This window comes from Lynx rufus, unplaced genomic scaffold (genome assembly GCF_022079265.1).
Source record: "Lynx rufus isolate CCGP_SWC_20201006 ecotype Redwood Valley unplaced genomic scaffold, mLynRuf1.p SCAF_4, whole genome shotgun sequence".
Taxonomy (NCBI): Eukaryota; Metazoa; Chordata; class Mammalia; order Carnivora; family Felidae; genus Lynx; species Lynx rufus.
In genome coordinates, this window is record NW_025814856.1 from 128344579 (window position 1) to 128357587 (window position 13009).

Here is a 13009-nt window from a genome sequence, read left to right on the forward strand (position 1 = left end):
GTATCCTAGTGGAGATGACAGAGTATTCAAAATTACTTTTTTTTTTTTGGTTCTTGCAGTAACGTCATTTCAGAAATTAGTGATTTCTTTGAGTATTCAAGACACTTCCTTTCTCTTACCTGATTTTTTTGTAAGCTACCTCCACCCTTTTTATATTTACTCATCCTCCAATAAATAGTGACTTGGTGGTTGTTGACACAGTGACTGTGGAATGCCCATGACCCTATTCTGCATCTATATAGTTCCCACATTTCCTATAGTTTTAAGGCAGACTTTTTAGGCTTTAGTGAGCTTTCATTTAGAGCACTTCTACAGGTTTCCTGATTTCCTGATACTCTGAGCAAATGAAGAAAGCTAAAAACCTATAATCCCTAGGATGTCCTGTTTCCCATGTCCCCTGCAGTTTCTCTCGCACTTCAGTAAGTGGACAAGCCCCGAATGCAATGCGCTCTAGTTGCCCTGGGGGTCACAGTTTCTGACTACATGGAGAAAGGAGAGATACTCTGGGGAATGGCTAACCAGTATCCTGATTGCCTTAAAAACCTCTACCCAGACATTTAGCATTAGAAAAGCGGCTGCATGGCAAAGAGTCTGAATCAGGAGGATGAAATTAGGAAAGGATGAAGGATATCTGTCGATATTTTAGAATGAAAGCCTCCACTATTTTCAGAGGTAAAGCACCAACTAGTCACTTGCTTTTGTCTATCATTTGACTTCGGAGTTAGAGAAATTTCTCCAGGATTCTGGCAATAGTCCTTTAAAAAATTGCATTATGACTATCATTAAAAAAGAAAAGCTTTCTATGTATTTTTGTGGAAAATAGGAGAAGCTGTGTCAGGCTGTGAACCAGATATGAGTTTTAACCAATTCTTTTGAAAATTCATAACAAATAATGAAATCTTGGAGCTATTTATCTCCACAGAAATGAGGACAGCTATTTATTTGATAATTTCCACATGAAAAGCTTAATTTTTAGAAGCATATTATGAGTGCACAGAGTACTTTATTCCAATGTTTATATTCACTTGGACCTTGTAGGACAATCTTAAAGTTACTATTAATAGCTACATTTGATGGATTGAACAACTGTTTTTTCCAGGTAAGGCTGTAAGTTTGGGGAAAATTCTTTATAATAGTTTGTGAGTGGGTGGAGGGTTTATATTAGGAAATATTGGTTAAATTAGCAGATAAACTCCATGTCTAAATCAACACTGCTGGATCAAAAATGAACCCACTGTCATCCAGTTTCTATCCGTAACTATGTCAGAGACTCTAGGAGATGAAGAGGGTGGCATTTCTGGTTTGAGCTGGAAAAATAACCAGGATAAAGTATCCAATGCAATGTTCTTTAATAACAATCTCATTTTTCAAGGTCATCGTGTTCAGGGTCATCTTTAAGCTATTGTTTTATTTCCGTAAGGTCTCTAGCTCTTCCTTAACTCCAGTTTAAAAAAAAACAAGTTTGTCTTTAAAACGACAGCATTGACGTAAGCTGTAGCCACTGGAGTGCCTAAGGGTGAATATCAGCTTGCCATTCCCTGGAGGTGAATACATACATATATTTTAAGTTTTCAGGTTTAATCATCAAGCCTCTTCCCTTATTCATTACATGAATAAAATGTCACCTTATTTATAAGATCATATATATTAAAGTATTTTAATCTGACACAAATGAGTCTTTATTAATGAAATGATCTTTCAACCTACATAGATCTTATCCAGTTCTTTTTAAGAAATGTGCAAATTAGACATTATTATTATCCTTACTTTATATGTGAGGAAATTGAGGACCAGCATATCCCAGTCCATTGGCTGGTGGAACACAGGAGGTAAATCCTATTCCTGTGATGTGACCAGAGGTCCTTGGGATGATAGTCCAGGGCTCTTTCTACCGTTGCAATGATCTCTGAATATAGACTGTGTTAGAATTTCTCTCTTCTGAACTGAAAAGCTTCCTCTGTCATAGATTATACAGTAACAGCCTAGAAAATATCACTTTATTTAAAAAGTTTATAAAATCTGCCTAACAATATTACAGCAAGTTTGTTTAATATATAAGAGGGGAAAGTGGGTTTTTTGTTGTTGTTGTTAAGTTTATTTTGAGATAGAGTGAGCGCACATGGGAGAGGCAGAGAGAGAGACAGAGAGAGAGAGAGAGAGAGAGAGAGAGAGAGAATACCAAGCAGGCTCCACACAGAGCCTAAAGCAGGTCTGGAACTCACAAGCCATGAGATCATGACCTGAGCCAAAACCAAGAGTCAGATGTTTAACTGACTGAGCCACCCAGGCACCCTGGTGGAAAAGTGCTTTAATGCCAATGTGGAGGCCCATTTAGGCCCCCCGGAATTAATATAAAGATTATTTTAAAGCAAAGACATTTGGGATTTAATAGGTGCAGCAAAAAGCCTTCCTTTACAGAAACTTCTGGGAGTGGGCTGCCACGAGTCCCATCTTCAGGGGATTTTTATGTCTGAGAAGAAAAAAAGCTAAGACGAAGTCTGACCTGAATAAACATTATCACAGACTTTCTTATTTCTTCTCCTAGAAATCCATTTGTTCCTCTCATAGAAGCCTTTTCTTCTCCTTCCCCCTGTTAAGTTAGGTATATAAACTCCCATTTTTATATACCTATAAGATATATATATATAGGTATATAGGTATATATGTATTTCAGAAAGCCACTTCTTTTTTATATATAAGTTTTGGTTGTTCCCCTGATAACCTATAAGTTTACATTTAATTTGCAGGCCTCTAAAACATGAACCTAAGAGGGTAGAGTAAAAATGTTGCCTCTCCTACACTACCCCAAATCAGATATTTTTAATTTTTTACTGTAATAAAAACATGTAACATAAATTAGATTATCTTTTTATATATTTGAATCCAGGCTCTTTTATTGACATATTTTGTAGTAATTGCAACAAATCTATACCTTTTTCATAGATAATCATTTTATTAGGTACAGTTTATTGGGTACTATCCAGTGCCATAAGTGGAATAAGTTATTTCATGTTTAGCCCATTCAATTTTCTCGTATGTTTAAGGTAGATGTCAGTATTTTGTATACTGCTACTGAGAAATTTGAAAATCGGAATGATTAACCAGCTTGGCAAATTTAATACACCTAATTAGCAGTGAGGATGGGTGCCTTGCTTTTCTTTTATCAATTTAATGACAATACATGTTTCAGTCAAGGGGTCCTTCTATAGTACATCTAACAACATTTGTTGGACCATTAGTTCCCTTCCAGGCTTCAATAAATAACAGAATTAGGAAGTGTTTTGAATGTTGCTTTTCCCACTATTTGGTTGCTTCTTTAGGATAGATTCTCAGAATGTAGTTCTTACAGTCAAACATTATGGATAATTTTGTGGCTCATGATACATATTACCAAATTACTTTGCAAAACCATTTTTTTTAAGTCTGTACTGTAGTCACTCTTGAATCTAAGTTATGCTTTGCTTTTGTCCCACCTTTCTCTGGAAGTCCTTTTTGAGTGTTACAGCTATGAAACAAATTGTAAGTATCCAGGGAGAGGTTTTAAAAACCACTTCACAGATAGCTCCCTAATGGCATGGGACCAATGAAATATAGGCTACACCATTGGCCCTCGGGAAGGTAATCATGAACCAGTGGTGCATTTAAAAACAGATAGGATGCCCAAATGCATAGGCTAAGATAATGTAATTCTCCCATCTTAACCCTCCCCGGTTGGATTCATGCTTTGGCTTTATAAACCAAAAAGGCAAAAATTTGAAAATGATTCCATCAAGGAATCAGAAAGTAAAGCCCATGAATCAAGATCTGAAGAGGTGAAAGGATTCAGTTGGAAAGAATCCCTGCCACCTTCAGGGCAGATGAGAAAGACCAGCTCCCCCAAATGTAGGATATGGTAAAAAAGGGCACAAGTTTTGAGTCCGAGCAACCTGTCTGTGAGGCTCAACTCTTTCACCTACTTGCTGTGTGACCATGGGCAAATACTGATCTTCTTGGGTCTCAGTTTCCTCATCTATAACACAGGGATAATAGCCTTTTCAAAGAATTGCTGGAGGGAATGAGATAATACAGTAACATAATCCACATAAGAAAGATACCAAATGCAGCACGGCTGCTTCTCTGCCTGGAGGGGGTGGGGGAGTGGTGGAGGAGAATGGGACTCAGGAGAGGAAAAAAGGGAGCTTCCAATTTTAACCGGAATATTTTGTATCTTTTATACAAAGGTACAAAGATCTGGAGCAAGTAGGACGAAATATTGACGCTTGTTAATCTGGAGGCAGTGCTTGTTAAATTATTTGCTGCATTTTTTCTGCTTTTATATTTAAGTTTTTAATTAAATTCTTCTCGTGTCTGGCATATAGGGAACACTCACGGATTCAGAAGCTTTCCCACACCCTTTGTCAGAAGCTGGCGTCTTTACTCTCATAAAGAGTCTTTACTCTGATAAAGAGTACAGTGGGACCCAAGGAAACAAATTCTGGCTCGTAAACCTGAGCCTAAGTGGAATGTGCCCCTGGGGAACTCCACACCCACCTTTTGTAATGAAGATCAACACATCAAGTTCACCCTCCGCTGTGCATACTGAAAAAACCCAAGTGTCCCTACACTACCTTCTTCAGCTTTCCTACTCAGTGCAGAGATGTGGTGTTTTATGTGATCTATAGTCTACAGCTGGATTCCATTTTCCATATGGGATTTTCTATCAAGGAAAGCTGTTTACATTATAATTTACTGCAGCATGCAACTCCTGCCAATGTATTGTCACCATGATTTCCATATTGGAGCCCTCCCTACCCCACAGCGATGTTTATTTAGTCTATACAGTTTGTTTAGAGTGTCCTCATGGAAACTCTGGATTTAGGGTTATGAAAGTAACTGTTACAGAGCTCCTGAATGTGGTGGACCCGTCTTGAAAGCTGTCTTTCCTGAAGCTTATTACAAACCAAATGATCACCACCTACAGCAGGGTGAGCTTAGTGATGACCTCACGCTATCTTTATGTTGCAACAAATATTCACATAACACACAACACATGGTTCATCAACTCAGGGTTTTCAGCCGCTGAAAACAACACTGGGCTCTTCGGTGGGTTAGTTGTTCTTTTTTGATCTCTGAGCTTCCCACCTTTGTTCCCTCCCCTTCTCCCCTCACCTGGACTCTGAGAAAGGAAAAGGGAGCGTTCTGAAGAGAGAAATTAAATTAATTAAGCCCAACTGTATGCAGTGACGGGCTCTTGTGTCTTCTATTCTATGGAAAAAGACTCATTGTTCACGCAGGCTGAGCTTTGAGAGCAGTGTTCTTCCACTGCCAGAGAAAGAGGAAAATAGTTCCTTTTCTCTCTTTCCTTCTTTCTTGGCAGAATTGATGCAGGGGCCACGTGGGCTGTCAGCTCACTCAGGGATATGCACAGAGGAATTTCAGAATGTTTTAGATGTTATAAAATTGCAAGTTAACAGCTGACAGAGGTTGTTACGGAAATTAGACGGTCTTTCACATCATTTATCAGAGTGCTTACAATTCCCGTTTCAAGGCAGGTGAAATAATAACGGATATTTGGAACTGAATCATATTCAGTGCTTGAAAGAGAAAGAAAATCTGCATCCAAATTATTTGAATAAGTGCAAGAAGCGGCACTGCCTGGGCAGATACGCTGCCGCCACTGTTTTAACACGATAACTAGCAGCAGCCACGGGAGAAGGCGAGGAGAGACGATGCTCGTTGGCATTAAACAAAACCTTAGTCCTGAGTCCGTATGCCATCCATGCTGCTTGAAACCAGAGGTCAGAAAACAATCCACAGCCTGAAGTGTGACAGCGAAGGGTCTGGCTTCCTTCAAGACGCAAGAGAAAATGCTCTCTTGCTTGAAAGGGATTCCCTTGGTGTTCTAAAATAATAAAATGGCAATAGGCTTTTAAGCCAAAAAGCAAACTCCCCCAAGTAATTGTAGAGCATAAAGGATAACTGGAAAATATGTTGTAGGAAATCAAGGGAAGGAAAAGATATTTCATCAGTTTAAGTTAATGTGAATGGCCACACTTTTATATTGGGTTATGGGAATGCAGCTCAGCTGGGTGGAAGGAAAACACCTAAAAACCCAAATCCCGTCAATTTCAGAGTGTTCCAACAGGGATTCTGCTAAGATTTAGTGCAGTACTTAGTGCCCTTTTGTGGGAACATCAGTACAAATATTCATACAGTAATTTGCCAAATGATGTGGGTAAATGATATACAACCAAAATAAAACAAAAAAGTCTAGTCAAGTTCAAACCCTGTTACCATCAGAAAACCCAGTGCAGAGCAAATATTTTTACCTGATAATTTAAACAACGTGATAATTTAACCAACATACGCAGTGGGAGAGTGGTTTGTCCTCGAACCTGGCTGTTTTAGAAAGACATCCACTTTTAAGGATGGCGTTGAATTAAGACAGCAAATTAGAGAAGACGAAAGAATGATCATAAAACCAAAATTCAGAGGGAAATGCCACCTTGCCTCTCTTCTTCCCTTGGCAAAACTCATACTGCATATATCCTCCTTGTCTAGGAGGGGAAAGTATGTATTTCTCTACCTCAATTCTTCCTAGAAAACAATGTTAAGGTGGATCTGGATGTAACAAATATTTCCATTCTGGTGAACCTTACAGGTAAATATCATGAGAGTGAGTCAGGTGTTCTGTTCGTAAAATTATGGTGAAATACATATAGCATAAAATATACCTTTTTAACCCTGTTTAGGTGTGCAGTTCAATGGCTTTAAGAACACTCATATTGCTTTGCAACCATCACCACCATTCATCACTAGAACGTTCTTCATCTTGCAAAACTGAAATCCTATACCCATTAAATGCTAACTCCCCCGTTCTCCCCTCCCCCAGCCCCTGGCAACCACCACTTTACTTTCTGTCTCTGAATTCAACTACTCTAAGCACGTCATACAGTATTCGCCCTTTTGTGATCTGGCACTTATTTTGAAAGTTCATAATGAAATAGGAAAAGCATATCTAGGTAACAGTAAGGAGAGATGAAACTAAAAGAGTATATAGTAGTATTTATCAAGCATGGAACGAGGCAGGGCGTTAACATAAACAAAGTGGCAAGTAGATAAGGGAGAAATGCCTGGCAAGTACCTAAGTGTTTCAACTCCTTAGCTCAAAAGAAGTCCCAAATAAGTGGACTGCACAAGGAACTCAGCTACTCTGTGGCAGAGCTTGGTTTGAGTCTAGCTTTTTCTGACCCTAAAGTTCCACTGCATTGATATTTTTATTTTATGAACCAATTTCCTCTAGTGTGGTTACTCATCTTTTACAACATTAAGAAATTCCCCAGGGATAAGGAACACGTCCCTTTCTCACTGTTCTCTCATGCAAGCATTGGTCACCTATCAATTAATTTTAAAATGTCAGACTTCTGAGACCTTGAACCCTAAGTGTCTTCTATTATCTTACCCTTTGTCTGAAACACTATAACTTAAGAGTGGCTGTTTACCTAGAGCTTGGATCCCCTCGAGGTCTCAGGATCTTGACAGTCATTGTCACTTGGGTTTATCCCATTTCAGTAACATTCTTTCAAGGGGCCTGAGGGAAGGCAAAGGTCATCAGAGGTCACTCCCACACTAGAAGTGAGAAGTGAGGAGAAACTTCTAAACTGGAGATTTGTAGAACCAGCAAAAGGATTAGTTGGGACAAACAAGTTTTGTTTGTTTTAATGTTTTTTTAAGTCAATGTCAATTAAACAATGTCATTTAAACAATGTCAATTGTTTAATGTTTACTTATTTTTGAGAGAGAGACAGAGAGAGAGAGAGACAGCATAAGTGGGGGAGGGGCAGAGAGAGAAAGGGAGACACAGAATCAGAAGCAGTCTCCAGGCTCAAGCTGTCAGCACAGAGCCTGATGCAGGGCTGCAACTAAAGGCCATGATGATCATGACCTGAGCTGAAGTTGGATGCTTAACCAACTGAGCCACCCTGGTGCTCCTTGTTTATTTGTTTTTTAATAAGCACAGGTCTAGCCAAAACCCAGGCAACAAAAAGAAACATTAATTTTAGTGTACTTCCAGGGTTAACGGAGAGCATACCTGGTCACTAGCATGTTGGAACAGTGGGAATGTCTCATGAATTCTGCCGTTCCCACCCCCCCAACCTGACTCAGCTCTGATGACATCAGCACAGGACTCTAGGCATCTAGACTCTGTATTGGGTTCCCTCCTTGCAAGGGCTGCAAGTCACACTGAAAGAGTTCTTCTCTTCTGCTCACAGAGTTCTTCTATTCTGCTGCATTTTTAACACTCTAGCTGTTGGTGTTCTTGTTTGCTCTCGACAAGTCTGTGCTGTTGCTGGAGAAGCAATGTTCTCAATTTTAAATCTAACTGTTTAAAAACAGCAGGCAATAGACCATCCTTATTGCTGATGCTGGCAGTGTTGGGGGGAGTTTTATAGTTCTGCCAAGATGGAGTGACATCCCACCCAGTGCTCCTCCCTGAACAGGCACAGGGTGAGGGCTCGGTAAGCCACAGCCGCTGTGGGTGTTCAGCCCCTGGAGCATGCTGGGGAGTTCCCATACAGGAACATGGAGCAAGGGCGACATTTATGTCTATGTTCTCTTAATAAATGTCATCACGGAACCTATTGACATTAGCTAGGCACTGCAAGGGGCTTATCCAGCTCATGTCCTCAGCATCCTTTGGTGTCCTCCTGACACTCCCCATGACTCAGACCCCAGATCCACTACCTTCAGCTTTGCCTCCAGGAAACTGAGTTTCCAGCACAGTTTAGAAAGAGGAAAAGAAATAAGAGGTCTTCATTTTTTTCAGGTCATCCTGAAGCAGGACTCTGAGGCAAGAACTTAGGTGCTGGTGGCTTATTGGGAGGAGATCCCAGGAAGCAGAAGCAGGGAGTGAAGTGAGACAGAGAAGGAAAAAGCCAACACAGGACACATGGATGAGGAGGCTGTAGGATATAGTGGGGACTCAGTCCTTCTAGGGACTCGGAGAAACTGTGGAACGTGCCTCAGAACTCTCCCACCCAAGCATGGCGAGGCTGGGAATTTACCCAGGGTCCTCTCCAGGGATCAACTTTCCCACTCCCTGGTTGTACCTATGTGCAACCTGTATTGCTGAGGCCCCAGGCAGATTGTCACACTGTGTGGAAGAAAGGAGTGAAGGTAGAGAAAGCTCAAAGCCACAAAGCCCAGGTCTTTGACCATGAATCTGGGCCAGAGCCCAGCAGCTGACAGCTTGCTCTTACTTAGTATAAGAAAACGGCCAAGTCCTACTCACATTCTGATTTTAAAATAGGACACAGGGCACCTGGGTGGCTTAGTCGGTTAAGCATCTGACTCTTGATTTTTGGCTCAGGTCATGATCTCATGGTTCGTGAGATCGAGCCCCATGTCCGGCTCTACATTGACAGCACTGAGTTTGCTTGGGATTCTCTCTCTCCCTCTCTCTGCCTCTCCTCTGGTTTCTCTCTTTTTCTCTCTCAAAATGAATAAACATTAAATAAATAAATAAATAAGTAAATAAATAAATAAATAAAATGTGACACACTCACCCCTCCAAGATCCTCAGAATTATTTGGTCCCACCATTTGCTGAGATAGTAAGAGATCTGGTTTCTCATAATCCTTTGCCTGTGGTAGCAGTAGTGGCAATGGCAATAAAAAGTCACAAAAGTCATGGCAACACTGGGCTGAAGCCAGGCTCCTCAAAACCATTGCAAACTGCCTACTTTTGAGGGGTCTTCCAATAAATATATTTTCTGGTGGCTACTAAGAGGGGCACAGGTGTGAACATTTAGAGTAAATAAGTAGGCATGAATACTTAGGAGATTTCCCTAGTGGGACCGAGGACACCAACCCAGGGAAAAGGGACTTTGCTGACTTGTGGAAAAGGATCTTAAAGTGACTAGTATGTTCATTCAGTTGCTTAAGAGGTGATGAAAACTCACAGTTACCTGGAGTTCTCTGGCTCCCCTAAAATCCAAACTGGATTAACAGAAGTTGGAGATCATCTCTGAGTATTTTTTGTTGGCCGATGAAAAACTTACTTCATTGATACAAACAGTTGCAGTGATGATGCAAGTGTTTCTGGGTCCTGGCAATCCTGAAAAGACCCAGAGGCACCTGTGAATCATTTGATTAACATTACACATCTGTCTTCTCCTCCATCAGCCTAGGGCGCATTTGCCATTTTATATCTCATTCATGGTTTCTTGGCTAGTTTTTCTTGAGCTCTATGCTATGCTGCTAAAGCTGGCATGATTCCTGAGCCCGAAAAAGCAGCTGACAAATCCACTAAGGTAAGGTGCCATCCATGCCGAAAACTGCGAAGTGGGAACTCTCTCACCATTTATGATTCATTCAACTCTGCTTTGACCAAAATGCTGTGTCACAGGTTAGCAGAGGATATGATGGGGAAAGACAGGCAGGGAACTTGCCCTTTCTGCACTGTCCTGTGTGTGGGGAGGTGGGAGTGGGAGTGTCCTAGGGGTAGATTAACTGTGTGGTGGTCTTGGGAGCTCAGAGTAGGCTTGGTAAAATGATGACAATCTGGTGGCTTTGGATAAAGCCTTGGGATACTATGGTGAAGATTCTTAGACCTGAAGGGAGGGCAAAGGTCATCAAAGGTCATTCCAACACACTAGATGTGAGGAGGGAAGAGAAAGAGTGAACAATTTTGTTCTTTTGGTGCTTTGAGTTTAGGGTCAAGCATAGCAAGGAATCTAATCAGAGTTTGGGTTTTGGCTGTCATGTGCTCAGAGATATTAAAATCCTTTTTATAGTTAAATTTTATTTTAGCAGGAGCTTGGGCCTATTCTGGAAGCGAAGGTTTGGGGTAGGCAAGAACAAAGTGTGAGGGGGAACTAAACACAATGGAATTCTGGCAAGAAGCTGCCTCTACTCTCATCAGAGCAGCAAAAGCAATTTTGGAAGTGGAGGGTTACGAATTGGAGATGGCGGCCACACGAGGCATTTTCTCTTCGTCTGCATGATCTCTTGCACTCTGGATTGTTCTTTTAGAGCACTGGCACCTATATTAAGTATTTCAACACCATAGGCAGGACAGCATGGTGGTGTTCCCTATCAGGAACAGGGACATGGACTTGAGAATGCTTTCAGTTACTTGCTTTGAGTGAAAAAGTTCTAAGTGCCAGAGTAGGACACAGAACCAGGTCTCAGATCTCAGGTGTTGCGCTTTCTGCCAAGCAATCAAGACGTTTTGTCTCCTGTGTGTTTCAGCCATGCCTTCTATTTGTGTACACCCATCTCTCTCTCTTTCCCTATCTCATTTTCTCTTTCTTTTTTAAAAAATTTTTAATGTTTATTTATTTTTGAGAGAGACAGAGCACAAACCAGAGAGGGGAAGAGAGAGAGACACACAGAATCTGAAGCAGGCTCCAGGCTCTGAACTGTCAGCACAGACCCTGACGCGGGTCTCGAATTCACAAACCAAGAGATCGTGACCTGAGCCGAAGTCAGATGCTTAACCGACCGAGCCACCAAGGCACCCCTCATTTTTTCTTTCTATCCATCCTCTTTTCTACCTACTTATCTACCTACCTATCTCTATCCATTTAGAAAGGGCCTACCAGGCAAGTTAGTCTTTCAAGCAAGGGATAAAACTGACTGCTGAACAATGGCCATATTGCTATTGCTGGTAAAACATTTCTTTAATTTGAGCTAAATTCAGAATTTGTTAATAATTTACCCAAAGCAGGGGCGCCTGGGTGGCTCAGCCGGTTGGGTGTCTGACTTTGGTTCAGGTCATGATCTCATGGTTTGTGGGTTCGAGCCTCACATAGGGCTCTGTGCTGACTGCTCAGAGCTTGGAGCCTGCTTTGGATACTGTGTCTCCCTTGCTCCCTGCCCCTCCTCCACTCTCTCTCTCTCTCTCTCTCTCTCTCTCTCTCTCTCTCTCAAAAATAAATAAACATTAAAAAACATAATTCACCCAAAGCATAATGAGCTGTCAAGATGGAAATAATTAGTGATAATCCAGTAAAAGGGGACAGTTTTAATTTATTAAAAAAATCATTTAAGAACTTTAGACATTAACAAACCAATGCAATCAATGTTTGTTGCTGTATGTAAACAATTAATGTACTAAGCATTCTGTCCATTAAAGGCAGTTTATTTCTGTCTCCATTTGGAAAGACTTTGTTGGTTATTCGTTTAACTCTGTGTATTAGAATATGATGTTATTAAGTGAAAATGAACTTGAGAAGATAGGCTATTGTTAGAAATTGTTATTCTATCATGGAATTAAGCCAGACTCCAGCCTTTATTATCAGAAAGCAGAGAAGAATGAGGCCAGGAAATAACACCATTTGGTCTCCCAGGAAGGCATAAAGATCCTCTGTATTAACCCACTCCATCCCACGTCACAAGAATTCTAATGTGAATGGATCTGTGTATAAGGATATGTAATGACTCCCAGCACTTTCATGTAGAGAATTTTGAGAAACAAGGAAAGAGGTTTTGATTCCAGGTCAGAATGGAAAGTTTTCCAATTTTCTTTTCCCTTTCTGCAAATGTGCTCTCCTTTCTCCTGGCACTACTTCTGTAAGAGGGGTAAGGGGCTGCCTCCTCCTTCTACCTCCAGGAACATGTTGTTCAGATTCAGATTCCACCTTCCTCTTCCTTGTTTTTCTTTGGCATGATTTCCCTTGGAATGGCTTTACCTGACCCTTTGAGTGGTAATACTTAGAGGGCCGGAATACGGTCTGGACCGAAGGGAAATACATAGAGGAAGCGTCTCTGTCAGCTTTGCCTCTCGCTCTCATAGCTGCCACGTTTAAGTAAGAGAGTCACCGAGACTCCATTAAGGGTTTGATCTTAGGTCTGGGCCCAAAGTCCCACTAGGCGACATTTTGCCTAGGCTTATGCTGTGTGTGTTGATCTATGCTCCATTAAGTATCTATTGGTATATAACAAATTATCCTAAAACTTAGTGGCTTAAAATGTTAAACATTTATTGTGTCACACAGGTTTTGTGTCAAAATCTAAGATTTCTAGTT